The sequence below is a fragment of the Salvelinus sp. IW2-2015 genome, linkage group LG4q.1:29, assembly GCF_002910315.2.
Source record: "Salvelinus sp. IW2-2015 linkage group LG4q.1:29, ASM291031v2, whole genome shotgun sequence".
Taxonomy (NCBI): domain Eukaryota; kingdom Metazoa; phylum Chordata; class Actinopteri; order Salmoniformes; family Salmonidae; genus Salvelinus; species Salvelinus sp. IW2-2015.
In genome coordinates this window covers 20239707-20250656 of record NC_036842.1, presented here as the reverse complement: position 1 = coordinate 20250656, position 10950 = coordinate 20239707, and positions in this window count along the sequence as shown.

The following is a 10950-nucleotide window of genomic DNA, read 5'->3' as shown; positions in this document are numbered from 1 at the left end:
AATATGGTGAAAGAATACCTCACTCTGTCTATCAGCATCATCAGGTTCAACAACAGCAGAGGCAATGGACCAATGGCTGGAGGAGAGTGTATTTCTATGAGACTGAAAGAAAAAAGCATACTGGGAAAGGGGGATACCTCATCAGTTACACAACCACATTCAACCGAAATGTGTCTTCCGAGAGGTGAGGGGGGCTGCCTTAATCGACGTCCACGTCACCGGCGCCTACTTAAAGTGATCTCGGCATTTCTTGTATTTGTCATGCTTTGTTGACACAGAAACTGTGACTGAGTGTTTGAACAGGATAGTAGATTACATAATGATCCATGAATAAATGCCATACAGACAAAACAGGATCAAACAGGATCACACTCATCAATTTGTGAGTCACCTTTAACTCTTAATTGAAAAGAGCCGTTGAATGAGCAGCACCCGGGTATCCAAACTCTGCCTTCTCAGCTCTGCCTTCTCAGATAAGGTCAAGATATTAAGTGACGCTAAGAAGAATGAACATATAAACCTTGGAGTGACATCCTGAAAAGGGGAGGAAAAAATAAAGTAGGGAAAGAATGGAATAAAGGATATGTCTCTTTTCCCTTCCACACTTCCTTCCTTCCACACTTCCTTCCTTCCACACTTCCTTCCTTCCACACTTCCTTCCTTCCACACTTCCTTCCCAAAGAAAGAAACTACCAGAAACAAAAAAAAATACAGAAAAAAAACAGGAGGGTGTCACGTTCCTGACCTTATTTCCTTTGTTTAGTCTTTGTTTAGTTGGTCAGGACGTGAGCTGGGTGGGCATTCTATGTTTTGTGTTTCTATGTTGGGTTTGTTGTTTGGCCTAATATGGTTCTCAATCAGAGGCAGGTGTTTGTCATTGTCTCTGATTGGGAACCATAATAAGGTAGCCTGTTTTCACTGTTTGTTTGTGGGTGATTGTTCCTGTTCGTGTGTTCATCTGTTCTGTGTTCCCATGATCAGGACTGTAGCGTTTTCGGTTCCTTCTGTCAGTTTGTTATTTTTGTTCGTCGTTTAAATATCCGAATTAAAATATGGATTATCATCACGCTGCATCTTGGTCCTCCTCTCTTTCACCCGAAGACAGCCGTTACAGAGGGAGAATTAGCAAGGAAATGAAACACACCCAAACTCCCAACAGTACAACCTAGCTAAAAGGGCTCTAACTTCCTGTGATTTCCTGCCCTCTCTCTCTTCCTGATGTAAAAGCTGGAGCCAGCAGGTCTATCCATCTCCCCTTTAATGAGATGACCAGGGAAGCCTGTCCTGAAGAATTGATGGTGGAATCTGTGTCGGTTCCCTCCTGCTCCTGCCCCGACACAACAGTTAAGGGAGGTACAGGTCATATATATTGATCAGGCTACTGCATCTAGTGCAGATTTACAGTGCTGAGTTCTGCCACTCCTTCCATCAGGCAGGGGACGCCCCTCCCACAGGCAATGAAACCTCACAGCAACTCTTCCAGAGTGATCAGTCTGTCACCATCCCTCACAGCCTTTATGTGCTCTCCGATGCCACGCAGCCCAATCCCACAAAATGGCTGAACAATGAAAACATTGACATTAAGGTGGGAAAAAAAGACCTTGAAACACATCTGATAAAGTGAGTTTTCCACAGAGAGAGAGAGGAACCATTTAAGATGCTCTAGCCACACTTGGAGGAGGAGGTCCTGTGGACAAAGGCAATAGGGAAGGCCCATCGTGGGCAGGCAGGTCCTGCCCTGGGCCGCCCACAGTCAGTGTTCCCTGACAGATCGTAAAAGATAATTGCGCTGCCTGGGCTTTTTAAGAGTTAGCCAACGAGTTGCTTCAGGGTGGTCAGGGGACTAATGTGTGTTTACCGGGACAGAGACGACAGAGAGAGATGCAGCCTGGGACCACTAAGCACCAGGGAAGATAAGACATTTCCACCTCTCCAATTCAGGGAAGAAGGGAGAGGCTCATTTTGTTAAGAGGAGCCACAGAGAGAGTGGCGCTTTCTGTCCCCTCCACCTCCCCTGGGGTCCTGGGGCTGTGCATAACTGTCCACTGGGCTGCCTGTGTCTCTGTGTGGGCATCCCCTGGTCCAGACCCAGGGATCTATGGGGAGTCGTTCACTAGTTCCAGTCACTGTAACTTCACGAGGTGTGTGGGGAGGTACTGGCACCATAGTTCAGGCCTCATAACACAAAGCCAGAGTCACCACCAGTCAACCAGGCTGGCCCACACAAACACTCCACAGGAATTCACACACACTGTGGGCTGGGCTGCATTCATCATGAAAACATGAGGCACTGCTGCCTGCAACACAAAACACAATGTCTGAGCAATATATACCGGACTCGAAAAAATGAAACTGAACATTAACGCCGACAACATTATTAATATAAAAAAATAAAATCTGTCTTTGAAAAGAAAATGTTATCAGATTGTTTGAATTGGTTGTACCATCCAATAAAACTGAATATGAAATGTTGATTGAGACTGTATAATAATACCAATACACAATTTGCCACTTCCACTGAATAGACAAAACATACACTTCCTTTAAATAATCACACACACAACCCTAATTGAGCGGCATCCCATTTTCAAGGAACCCTCCCGTATGTTTATTTATTCAATACATCCAAGGTTGCCTGTCCATTGTTTGTAAGTGAGTCAGAATGGCCTGAGGAGTCAAATTCATTTGCTGGGCCTTTATTAAATCACAGGGGCTCCTCCTGGAGTGCGACTATCCCACAGATCTATGGTAATATGGAGCCTGAGGGGGGAGGACAATTACATTACCCAGGCTGTGTCTGATGCGTCTCCAGATTGGCCCTCTCCCTCTCCCGCTGCATCTCCTGGCTAGCTGCATGGGCGTTTACCCCCCAGGTTTGGGCTGACTGACTGAGAGGCTGTAATCAGCTCTGTCTGTAGCGCCCGGCCGGCTCCAAGCAGTTGAAAGCCACAGTACACTGGCCTCTACATGGTCACTATACAGCCACTACAGCCGCAGACAAGATGGCAGCAAGGATATTGGGAGAGAGAGAGAGAGAGAGAGAGAGAGAGAGAGAGAGAGAGAGAGAGAGAGAGAGAGAGAGAGAGAGAGAGAGAGATTTGAACTCATTTTTCATACTTTGGGAAATATCTAAAAAAAAACAAGAAACTGTGTGCATTTCTGAAAAGGGTCCAGGATAGCAAAGCCTCTGATGAGAACCTACTCGCTCTCCTTTTTATTGTCAACTCTACATCGTCTGTCAGAGACTTGGCTGTTGTGTGTGAACTCTACAGAGCTGTGGCTGCTGTTTGATCACCGTGTGTGAGACTGACCTGTTACTACGTGGCGCTGAGGCATAACACGGCCCACACAGAGAGCTGTGTGTGTGTGTGTTTGTGTGTGTGTGTGTCACATCGCCACACACACCTCCAGAGGAGACAGGTCAGGGTGAGTCTGAGGGTGGTAATCCATAATGGCCATTTAGCCATCAACAGCTAATAGCAGCATGACTGATTTAGTAATTGTTCTGACCACACACTCTTTCAATGGATTTGTTCCCAATTTAGTAACTTAGAGTATTTTTCCTAGAATGTTTATACCTTTGCGTAGAAAAAATGAATCTACAAATCCCAAAATGTGCAGATGTAATACTGCATTGAGTAGTGTAATGAATTGTGCTAGTGTATTGTAGAGTAATAAATGAAATCACACATGAAATACTTTCCTTGAAAATATGTATAATCCACGGCAACGTGTTTAAAGAAGTACGATTCTTTCTGATAATAAAGGAACTTAATGAACTGGTCAGTCTTGGTATTAGTAGAGATCAGCCCACTAACTCCACAGTGCCATTGGTGCTCTGTGTCAGAGAGCCCTGGTAGCATGACTCTAGCTACCAGCAGAACCCAGGCTGATTGACAGGGGCCCCGGGAGCCCCTGGGAGCCACACAGACCATAACAGGAGCATGGTGACAAGAGAGAGAGAGAGAGAGAGAGAGACACCACCATCACTTCCCTTCCCTCAGACATCTCTCTAACTCTCTCTCTCTCTCTCTGAGAGGCTCAGAAAACCAGTGTCAGCAACAAGGAGAGGTGAGGAGCCCGCACACAATCACCCTTCATCCCAATCTCCACATATTGGCCATCAGCATGAGGAGGGCTTATCTGGTCAAGGTATGGGGAGGATACTTGCATGTATATTTATTTTATTTATTTATTTAACCTTTTTTAACTAGGCAAGTCAGTTAAGAACAAATTCTTATTTACAATGACGGCCTACCAAAAGGCAAAAGGTCTCTGCGGGGACGGAGGAGAGGATTAAAAATATAAATATAGGACAAAACACACATCAAGACAAGACAGACAACATAACACTATATAAAGAGACCTAAGACAACAACATAGCATGGCAGCAACACATGACAACACAGCATGGTAGCAACACAACATGACAACAACATGGTAGCAACACAACATGGCAGCAGCACAACATGGTAGCAGCACAAAACATGGTACAAACATTATTGGGCACAGACAACAGCACAAAAGGGCAAGAAGGTAGAGACAACAATACATCACACGAAGCAGTATAGTTAACAGTAGGTTAGATCAGTGTACTGTATGTAGGGTATTTATCTCATATTAAGCTTTGTCTGTCTGATGTATGCAGACTGAAAGAGCTGTAATGCTTCACATAGTCATGAAAGCATTTGTTGCATCTGCCCTTATGTTCACCTCAAGCACTAAACTAAGAGAAGTGTTGCTTTGGTGCTAATGAACCCTGTTTGTTTTTGGTGTTTGTTAGATGTGTTTGCCAGAAAGGACAACAAACTGCAAAAACACACACACACACATTCCCCCCCTTTGACCAACAGAGACCAGAAAGACACTGACATGACCCAGATAATTGTCCGAAAGTCTTGCCTCCACAATTTGATCAATTTGCCATTTCCTCCCAGTGCTGGCCGACCCTGTCCCCCACAGCTACTCTCCAGTCCCCCACGCCAAGCCATGCGCACGATTCCCTGCATGCTGGAGCCCCTGCCTCCGCTGCTGTCTTTCTCCCCTTTTCCCCCCAAATCACTGTTAAGCCTGCCTGATGCCTGCTGCCTGATGCCTGCTGCCTGCTGCCGGCCGGGACACAAACATGCTCTTGCTCCTGTCATCTCTGTAGCAGGACAGGGACAGAAGGAAAATGGCTGACAGTTTGTCTTGTACCATATGCCAAGTGGCAGCAAAGCCGAACTGATATGTAGAGAGTTTGGGCTCCTGCCAGAGGCCCTTTTGGTGTATTTTATTATTTTTCTCTGCGTCTGCTTGTGTCTCGGGCGGAAATGTGAAACAAAATCGTCATCTGGCCTCACCAGGCGGATTTACTGTCCATGCCTACAGTGGGATCGCCTTTGATAGTTATTTGCGCAATATTTTAGACAGCACTCATGATATTTAGGATGCAGGAAGCAGTGATACCACAGTACTCATGATATTTCTACCTTTTGGTGGAGAATTGACTGAGATACCGTGTTCTTTCCTGAAAATATTTCCTCTTTAAGAAAATGATATTGGCTGATTAAAATAAAATACTCTGCTCTGGATGTCGAAGGTTCAACTTTCATGTATTCCCAGTTATACAGTATATAATGAGTTTCTCACAGAAGTCAATATGACTTGAACAATGTTTTCAGTTATGGTAATAAAACATTTAAATGCTTGCACACTCTTAGAAAGTGTTCTGCGGCTGTCCCCATAGTAGAACCCTTTTGGGTTCCATGTCAAACCCTCTGTGGAAAGGGTTCTACATGGACCCCAAAGGGTTCTACCTGGAACGAAAAAGGGTTCTTCAAAGAGTTCTCCTACGGAGACAGCCGAAGAACCCTTTTTTCTTCTAGATTTCACCTTTTTTCTAAGAGTGTAGAGTAAACAAGTGTAAACAAAATATCAATTTAGATTCATCTGATTCAAAGGACATCCTTTCTTCACTCTTTTGTGTCAGATTGTAAACATAAAACGTTGACTTAATCATGGACCCCCCATGCAACCAATTAGAAATATGAACGTTTGGGCGTGTTGTCTGACTAGGTGTGACTGGTTCAGCAACGATGACTACACCCAAAATACGTAGGCTACACAACAGAGCTCTTAGAGACAGAGTTGTCAGTCAAATACATTACAACGTCAGACTAATATCACCAGACCAACATTCAACAAGCCTGGGTGCTACAATTCAGTCTGACACCTACAGCTATGTATCTACTGTATCTTAGTATTTATCCTGTCATGAGCTTCAAACAACGCAATTATACTTTTAATTCATTCACACATTTCACACTCTGAATGTGCAATACATTTTCTACATCTGCCAAAACATTTCCATAAATGGACCTGTCAGTCAACACCTCAGGAATGCATCATAGACAGACAGTAGCCAAGTTGACATACTGTGCCACAATGGCTGGCTCGCGCTCCACTGCCTTCTCAGCTCTGAGGGGCTCTGAGTGTCCGGTGTGTGTGTATGTGTGTGTATGTGTTTGTTTGTGTGTGTGTATGTGTGTGTGCAGGCGTGTTTGTATGTGTAGACAGGTGATTGACAGGTGCCTTGGGGACCTAAAGGGGAGAGCGGGGGTGCAGTCTACGTGCAGAGAGGTGGGGAGCTGTGCCACAGGTAAGGAGATGCCAGAGCAAGGGACGGAGGCAGAGTGATAACACTGCCAGGCAGATGTGACACAGGTGAGGACAGAGTTGAGCCCCCTCCCAGGCTCCTCAGTGATGCCCCTTTACCTTCTATGGACAGACGGCACAGAGTGGCCCCATCCATAGGAGACAACACACACACCATGAGACAGTTACAAATACAAACACACAAACAAAGCTTTGTGTTCTTGCTCCTCCTTATACTCCTTACTACTTACTACTCTACTCGTGATCTGTCTATCTATCTTTTTTTCTCGGACGGTCTACCTATATAACTGGAGCTAATTAAATTAAATTACAAATTCAATTCTGAATTATGTAAGAGTTTCCCACACCTTTTCTGCCCCCCCCCCCCCCCCCCTCTCATTCCAATCTCTTTCTAAAACCTCAGCCTCCCTCTCTTCAGTAGTCTCATCTACGGCCATGTGCTTTGATCACTGCCCAGCCTCATTTCTCTCCGAACCTTTTAGCACATAATTAGATCCATAACTTCAAAGATATTGACCTGTCTATGACTACCGTCTGACCGCCCCTCACCCCCTTCCCACACACGCGACTCCCACGACTAGGCGCCTGATGCAAACCCCCCCTCCCTCAATCCCTTCTTTCTTCATCACTTTCGTCTTGATTTAACTTGTCTGGAAGTTTGACCCCAGCTGCCTGTCTCTTGTGGTGCCTAGCCGGGCGTCTCCGTTCCCGTCGTCGTTCAACACCCCATGGAGGACCTTCATTAATCCAACATCACTCAGAGACCAGAGCATCAGAACTACTCACGGTGTTACCACTACACCACCATGTGATCACCCACCAGACCATCTGTACTGGAGAGTACGCTTGATGACCCCATATATACCATAGTATCCTCTTTTCTCACTACTCCTAAATAAGGCCGGAAAACTATATATTTACCAATAGAATCTTTACTGTACATAAAAAATATCCTTCCTTTTATTGATAAGCCAAAATCTGAGGCATAATAAAAACATAGGTAACCTCACTTTTTGGTCCTACGTGCTCTATCTGAGCTAACAGATTCAAAGACTACCTTAGAAACAATGCTGTGCCCAATGGGGCAGCCAAATTAAGCCATTGAAATACTTTGAGTTCAGGCCAAGCCAAACTGCAAATGGGAGAATCACTTAAATAATTTGACAGTAGATATCAAGCAAAGTTAAAATAAACTGGCAGTTAGATGATCAAGTGGTAAAATAAGTTTATGGAGAGAAGTAGAGAGAGAGCAGAGACAGAGAAGAGAAGGAGAGAGAGTAAGAGAGAGAGATAATAAAGGCAGAGAGAGAGAGAGAGAGAGAGATAATTAAAGGCCAGAGAGAAGAAGGAGAGAGCAGAGAAAGAAAGAAAGAAAGAAAGAAAGAAAGAAAGAAAGAAAGAAAGAAAGAAAGAAAGAAAGAAAGAAAGAAAGAAAGAAAGAAAGAAAGAAAGCAGCAACAGAAGTAGGTCAATCAATGAGTGAGGGAGCCCAAAAGGGCCGAGACACAGCTGCCCATGGGGACCCCTCACCGCCTCCCAACCATAACAGAACAGTCAACAACACTGGCCTGTGGAGGGGCACAGTCTAACCACTACCAAGACTACCTGAGAGAATGGGAGGGAAGTCTCTAGAGCAAGCAGACTAACTGTTTTCTACCTTCTGCAATATTTCAGTGGAACAGGTTAAGAATATGTTTTATATCCATTATAAAATAATCATTTTAATCACATTTTAATCACATTTTAAACAATAGAATCAAATTTAAAAAATAACAACAATGGAAGCATCTTAATAGTTGGCCGTGGAACAACAACCATGTATATTTTTCCATGCAGATATATGATTAATTGATTAGAGTGGATTATATTTTATTCAGGGCCTGTGCAAAGGCAACACAGCGCCCATATGCCCTGAGTTTCACCACTCAGTCATGTTGCATCAGCCAGTGGACTGAGTCAGAGATGCTGCCACCCAACTCCGCTGCTTGTCACTGCCACTCAGGTGCCATTGTGAAGAGTTTCTCTCCTCTCCCCCATTAATGTCACTCATTTCCAACACTGTCGCTAATGGAAGCCCTCCGTGAGGGCCCTAAACAGGGGGAAAAGCAGCCTTCATTCATGTTTCAGTATACATGGGCGCTAGAAAAGAAACAAGCTTGATATCTCTTTAGTAGCTAATGTTCCTATCCTATTTGGTCATGAGGTGCGCTTTTGAAATAAGTCCTCGGTAGTGACCTGACTGTCGCTGCAGGCGATTTCAAACAATCAACGAACCACGGAGGGGTCAAAGTTCCTGGACAACCAATTAGATCATGACCCATAAGGGACAGATATGGGGTGAGGTTTAGTAAAGGTCGCCCAGGGGTCAAGGAGTGTCTTGCATTCCAGACTCTTAATCCTCTCTGCAGTCTGGAACCGCCCCACTCCCCCCTCTCTGTTCGCCAACAAGCACGGGTTTGGTGATTGATTGAATAAAGAGACTTAAAATAAATGGCCCTGCTCAGGGAAAGTGCATGTTTTAACCCACCTACCCCCCTAACCCTCCCTACCCTCTGTCCTCTCTTCCCACTCCCTGGAAAGCAGAGTACTGAGGATGTGGGTAATTTGTCAGACCCCCTCCCCGCCTGTTGGAGGGCTCCCTGGGACATTTTGGGCAGTGTCGCCAGAGCGGGGGGCACCCAAACATGGCAGTAGTGGTTGTGGTGGTGGAGGCCTGGGATTCTGGGCAGGGGAATGTCCATCCATCAGTCCTGTGACAGCCATGACACACAACCCCGCAGCACTTGTGCCCCTTCCTCTCTCCCCCCTCTACCCTCTCTCCCTCCATACATACAGTGCTGACTCGCTTGCCATTGACTCCATTTACGCTTGCAATTCCCAACACACACGGCTAGTATTCTAGTATTGCTCCATCTGTGCTGGAGTGTACATAACACAGGGTCTGGGAGCCGCAAGGCACACCAGGCGTCAGCATTACAGTGTTTGCGTTGGAGTAGTCTCCTGCTGTGCCTTAAATCGCCCCCCTGCCCTATCCTACACAGAGCCACACATACAGGAACATAATGTAGCCATGTAAGCGGTGGGCCCTGAAGCGTATATGAGAAACGTGAACCCCCTGTATGAGCCATTAGGAGAGGAAATGAATAACAAGAGGAGCTTCCATTTCCTCAATGCCATCTCTGCCTTATGGCCAGGGCCTGAGCTCTGGCCTCTCTTCATCAGGGGGGTTCCTGAGCGTGTGTGTGTGTGTGTGTGTGTGTGTGTGTGTGTGTGTGTGTGTGTGTGTGTGGTGTGTGTGTGTGTGTGTGTGTGTGTGTGTGTGTGTGTGTGTGTGTGTGTGTGTGTGTGTGTGTGTGTGTGTGTGTGTGTGTGTGTGGTGTGTGTGTGTGTGTGTGTGTGTGTGTGTGTGTGTGTGTTCGTGTGTGTGCGTGCGTGCGTGCGTGCGTGCGTGCGTGCGTGCGTGCGTGCGTGCGTGCGTGCGTGCGTGTTGTGTGTGTGTGTGTGTGTGAGTTGCAGATTGAGTGATGTGTTGTGTGTGGATGCCCCGGGGTAGCCTGTCGTCCACTCAGCAGGACAGGGATAACTCTCTGCAGGAGGCCAGAGCGCAGGGACACAGCACCTCATCCATCTCTCCACTGGGAAAGGCCTGCCCGCCACTGGACACACAGACAGACAGACAGACACAGACAGACAGGGTTTCCCTGAGACCCACTGGACATCTATCACACACCAAATACTAGTATGTATGTGTATATACAATCTATGTGCTTGTGTATTGTTAGGTTTGGTTATTCAATTAAATCGTGAATTAAATCATTATTATGAATTGTTGTAAATTGTTGCAAACTATCTTAAAATGGATTAATAGGACATTTGCTTTAAAAGAAAACATGTAGCAGACATGTAAAATAATAAAAGTGAAACATAAATGGCTAATAAATTGATTGGTAGTATAATAACACTGCCATTGAATATGTTGTGTTAATTCTCCCAGAATACTGTTATGGAGTCTGGCATGCGAAGGGTGTGGCGACAGGGAGTTCTGGCACTGTATCCCATAATTGGTTGGAATGACAGTGATGAGGTGAGACTTGATAGGCGAACGTGAAACTCTTCTCACGGCCTCTACGATACAAGATCACTTCAAAATGGAAATAGCATTTAAATGAGGAGCAGGAGCCTTCCTTTTGTTTCACTGTGTTGACAATATCCCCATGACAATGACAGTGGGACTACTGGAACAAATAAAGGAACCGTTTTAATATGTTGTTAACTTCCTGATAAAGTTTGCTC